Source organism: Hordeum vulgare, chromosome 2H (genome assembly GCF_904849725.1).
Source record: "Hordeum vulgare subsp. vulgare chromosome 2H, MorexV3_pseudomolecules_assembly, whole genome shotgun sequence".
NCBI lineage: Eukaryota > Viridiplantae > Streptophyta > Magnoliopsida > Poales > Poaceae > Hordeum > Hordeum vulgare.
Window position 1 is genome coordinate 31681226 of NC_058519.1, and position 5967 is coordinate 31687192.

A 5967-nucleotide genomic window follows, 5' to 3' on the forward strand; every position below is an offset into this window, starting at 1 on the left:
CCACTACATCAACCGCGTTCTCTAACGCTTCTGTTGTACGATCTACAAGGGTACGTAGATCACTCATCCCCTCTCGTAGATGGACATCACCATGATAGGTCTTCGTGCGCGTAGGAAAATTTGTGTTTCCCATGCGACGTTCCCCAACAACGAGGGTATTGGATACCGGTTCGGTTGCTAAGTGATTAATAACACGATATGAAAGCTACGGCATAAACAAAGACTAGCTAAAGGCGAGGTGACAATACGTGTTGGAAGTGTTTCCAAGGTTGATATGATCAAACGTCGCACACTCCCTCTACCATCGGGATTGGTGTTAAACCTAAATAATTGTTATTTGGTGCTTTCATTAAGCATGAACATGATTGGATCGTGTTTATTGCAATACGATTATTCATTTAAAGAGAATAATGGTTACTCTATTTGCTTGAATAATCACCTTCAATAATTATTGAATCTCGATCGTAGTGTTACACATGTTCATGATATTGGTGCCAAAAGATACGAGGTAATGATGATAGTACCACTTACTTGTGGCACTGCCGCTTGAGTCATGTTGGTATAAATTGCATGAAGAGGCTCCATGCTGATGGATCTTTATACTCACTTGATTTTGAATCACTGGTGACATGCAAATCATACCACATGAGCAAGGCCTTGTTTTCATTGATATGAAACAAGATAGTAACTTGTTGGAAGTGATACATTTTGATGTATGCAGTCCAATGGGTGTTGGCGCACGCAGTGGATATCATTATGTTCTTACTTCAATGACGATTTGAGTAGATACAAGAGTATTTACTTCATGAATCATGAGTCTGAAATATTGAAAAGTTCAATTCTGTTTCAGGAGTGAAGTTCTTCGTAACAAGAGGATAAACTGTCTACGATATGATCATAGAAATGAATATCTGAGTTACGAGTTTTGGTACGCAGTTAAGACAATGTGGAAATTGTTTCGCAGTTCATGCCACCTGGAACATCATAGTGTGATGATGTGTCTGAACGTCATAGCCACACACTATTTGGTATCGTGCATGCTATGATGTCTCTTATCGAATTACCACTATCGTTTATGGGTTATGCATTAGAGACAACCGCATTCACTTTAAATAGGGCACCACGTATTTACGTTGAGATGACACAGTATAGACTGAGGTTTAGAGAAATCTAAACTGTCGTTTCTTGAAAGTTTGGGGCTTCGACACTTGTGTGAAAAAGTTTCAGTCGAATAAGCTCAAACCCAAAGCGGATAAATGCATCTTCATAGGATACCCAAAAAACTTGGGTACATCTCCTATCTCACATCCGAAAGCAAAGTGTTTGTTTCTAGAAACGGATCCTTTCTCGAGGAAAGGTTTCTCTCGAAAGAATTGAGTGGGAGGGTGGTAGAACTTGATGAGGTTATTGAACCATCACTTCAACCAGTGTGTAGTAGGGCGCAGGAAGTTGTTCCTGTGGCGCCTACACCAATTGAAGTGAAAGCTGATGATGGTGATCATCGAGCATCGGATCAAGTTACTACAAACCTCGTAGGTTGACAAGGTCGCGTACTACTGCACAGTGGTACGGTAACCCTGTCTTGGAAGTCATGTTGTTGAGCAACAGTGAACCTACGAGTTATGGAGGAAGCAATGGTGGGCCCGGATTCCAGAAATGGCTGGAAGCCATGAAATCCGAGAGAGGATCCATGTATGAAAACAAAGTGTAGACTTTGGAAGAACTACTTGATGGTCATAGGACTATTGAGTAAAGATGGATCTTTAAAAGGAAGACAGACGATGATGGTGATAAGTCACTATTAAGAAAAGCTCGACTTGTCGCAAAGATGTTTCCGACAAGATCAAACAGTTGGCTATGATGAGACTTTCTCACTCGTAGCGATGCTGAAAGTCTGTTAGAATTATGTTAGTAGTTGCTGCATTATTTATGAAATATTGCACATAGGATGTCAAAACATTGTTTCCTCGACAGTTTCCTTGAGCAAACATTGTATGTGATACAACCAGGAGGTTTTGTCGATCCTAAAGATACTAGCAAGTATGCAAGCTCCAACGATCCTTCAATGGACTGGTGCAAGCATCTCGGAGTTGGAATATACACTTTGATGAGATGATCAAAGATTTTGGGTTTGTACAAGGTTTATGAGAAACTTGTATTTCCAAAGAAGTGAGTGGGAGCACTATAGAATTTCTGATAAGTCTATGTGGTTGACATATTGTGGATCAGAAGTAATGTAGAATTTCCGTAAAGCATCCAAGGTTGTTTGAAAGGAGTTTTCAAAGGAGTACCTGGATTGCGCTACTTGAACGTTGAGCATCAAAGATCTATGGAGATAGATCGAAAGCGCTTAATGGAAGTTTCAACAAGATGCATGCCTTGACAAGTTTTTGAAGGAATTCAAAATAGATTAGCAAAGAAGGAGTTCTTGGTTGCGTTGTGAGGTGTGAATTTGAGTAAGACTCAAAACCCGACCCCGACAGAATAAAGAGAATAGACGAAGGTCATCTTCTATGCCTTGGCCGTAGAATCTGAAGTATGCCATGCTGGGTACCGCACCTGATGTGTGCCTTGACTCAAAGTCTGTTAAGAGGTACACAGAGTGATCCAGGATTGAATCACTGATCAGCGGTCAAAGTTATCCTTAGTAACTAAATAGACTAAGGAATTTTTCTCGATTATGGAGGTGGTTAAAGAGTTTGTCGTAAAGGCTTACGTCGATGCAAGCTTTGACACTAATCTGAATAATTATGAGTAGTGAAACGGATTCGTATAGTAGAGTAGATATTTGGAGCATTTCCGAATAGCACGTAGTAGCAGCATCTATAAGATGACATAAAGATTTGTAAAGAACGCACGAATCTGAAAGTTTCAGAACCATTGACTAAAACCTCTCTCACGAGCAAGACGTGATCAGACCCCAGAACTATATGGGTGTTGGATTCGTTGAAATCACATGGTGATGTGAACTAGATTATTGACTCTAGTGCAAGTGGGAGACAGTTGGAAATATGCCCTAGAGGCAATAATAAATTAGTTATTATTATATTTCTTTGTTCATGATTATCGTTTATTATCCATGCTATAATTGTATTGATTGGAAACACAATACTTGTGTGGATACATAGACAAAACATTGTCCCTAGTAAGACTCTAGTTGACTAGCTCGTTGAACAAAGATGGTCAAGGTTTCCTGGCCATAGGCAAGTGTTGTTACTTGATAACGGGATCACATCATTAGGAGAATCATGTGATGGACTAGACCCAAACTAATAGACGTAGCATGTTGATCGTGTCATTTTGTTGCTACTGTTTTCTGCGTGTCAAGTATTTGTTCCTATGACCATGAGATCATATAACTCACTGACACCGGAGGAATGCTTTGTGTGTATCAAACGTCGCAACGTAACTGGGTGACTACAAAGATGCTCTACAGGTATCTCCGAAGGTGTTCGTTGAGTTCGTATGGATCAAGACTGGGATTTGTCACTCCGTATGACGGAGAGGTATCTCGGGGCCCACTCGGTAATACAACATCACACACAAGCCTTGCAAGCAATGTGACTTAGTGTAAGTTGCGGGGTCTTGTATTATGGAACGAGTAAAGAGACTTGCCGGTAAACGAGATTGAAATAGGTATGCGGATACTGACGATCGAATCTCAGGCAAGTAACATACCGATGGACAAAGGGAATGACATACGGGATTATATGAATCCTTGGCACTGAGGTTCAAACGATAAGATCTTCGTAGAATATGTAGGATCCAATATGGGCATCCAGGTCCCGCTATTGGATGTTGACCGAGGAGTCTCTCGGGTCATGTCTACATAGTTCTCGAACCCGCAGGGTCTGCACACTTAAGGTTCGACGTTGTTTTATGCGTATTTGAGTTATATGGTTGGTTACCGAATGTTGTTTGGAGTCCCGGATGAGATCATGGACGTCACGAGGGTTTCCGGAATGGTCCGGAAACGAAGATTGATATATAGGATGGCCTCATTTGGTTACCGGAAGGTTTTCGTGCATTACCGGAAAAGTTTCGGGCTCATCGATAGTGTACTTGGAGTGCCGGGAGGGGTGCCGGGGACCATCAGGAGGGGTGCCACGCCCCAAGGGGTCTCATGGGCTATGGGAAGATATAAACCAGCCCCTAGTGGGCTGGAATAAGTTCCCACTAAGGCCCATAAGGTTTGAGAAGGAAAAAACACAAGGTGGAAAGAGTTTCCAAGTGGGAAGGTGGAATCCTACTCCAAGTAGGATTGGAGTAGGACTCCTCCACCTCCAATTTCGGCCAAACCTTTAGGTTTTGAGGCTGCCTCCTCCCCTCCCTCCCTCCTATATATAGTGGGCTTTTAGGGCTGATTTGAGACAAGTTTTTCCACGGCAGCCCGACCACATACCTCCACGGTTTTACCTCTAGATCGCGTTTCTGCGGAGCTCGGGCGGAGCCCTGCTGAGATTAGATCACCACCAAACTCCGGAGCGCCGTCACGCTGCCGGAGAACTCATCTACCTCTCCGTCTCTCTTGCTAGATCAAGAAGGCCGAGATCATCGTCGAGCTGTACGTGTGCTGAACGCGGAGGTGTCGTCCGTTCGGCACAAGATCGGAGCGGATCGTGGGACGGATCGCGGGACGATTCGCGGGACGGTTCACGGGGCGGATCGAGGGACGTGAGGACGTTCCACTACATCAACCTCGTTTCTTAACGCTACTGCTGTGCGATCTACAAGGGTACGTAGATCAGAAATCCCCTCTCGTAGATGGACATCACCATGATAGGTCTTCGTGTGCATAGGAAATTTTTGTTTCCCATGCGACGTTCCCCAACAACATCACCCTTTCCGCTTCAAGGGAACACCAACGCATGGCTCTAAGGCCACGGGGGAAATCCTTTGCATACTTGCCTAGGAAGTCCCTTAAGGCGTAGCCGCAGCTGAAGGATTCCTGGTGTCGTCGACACACCTGTTTCTGGCGCCATTGGAAGGACTTTTGTGCATTAGCATAGCTGACATCAGCAAGCCACAAACTTAAAGCCGGCTATAGCACACTAGTAGAAAACAGGGCTTTGGTTTTTGTTAGATCAAAGCAACAGTCCCGGTCGACTTTCAAACCGGGACTAATGCTTGCATCAGTCCCGGTTCGAGTGGCCAGGACGCCGGTCGAGCCTCGGCGGGCACCAGTCCCGGTTCGTCTAGGACCTTTAGTCCCGGTTCCAATCACAAACCAGGACTAAAAGGCCTGGCTCCTAGCGCAACCCCTTTAGTCCTAGTTTTTGTCTCGAACCGGGACTAAAGGTTAGTCTTTAGTGAGTTTGTCAATATGCATCCAGTTTTACCTTCATGTGAGTTTGTCAACCATATTTTTCAAGTAATCTGCATTCTATATTTAAAAAAAGTTGGTGTTCATCCATACTAAATTTGTTAATTTATAATTTACAACTTATTTCCTTTCTTCGAGTGAAACACGGAACATAGTTGACACGACACACTACACTTATGGATCACATCTAACTTGGGAGGAGAAGGATGTTCTTATCACCTTTGTTATTGATGTCCTGTTTGTTAGGGACAACTTCCCATATAATATGGGACCTGGCATAAATTATACTTCATACATGGCACTAGTGCATAAGTTGAGGGCTGATGACATTATCTTGGTAAGAGTTGTTAATTAGGTACACTCCTATTACGTAAATGGTGTTGATTACATTGCTAACTAGACTACTATTATGTTCTTCAACAGAAAGTGTCAAATGATGTTGTGCCTCCGTTGATGCATGGCAAAGGTCATATGACAATTAAAATCCCTATGAGGGTTCAGTTCGATTTTCCATACTCGACTGAGCGCAAAGGACGGTTCCAAATTGAAGCATGGAGAGAAATAAAGAAGGATCGCAAGCCACAAGTTGGAGACTGTTGGATCTCTTTGCTTCATCACGGAGACATAGGTATTATTCTATTTTA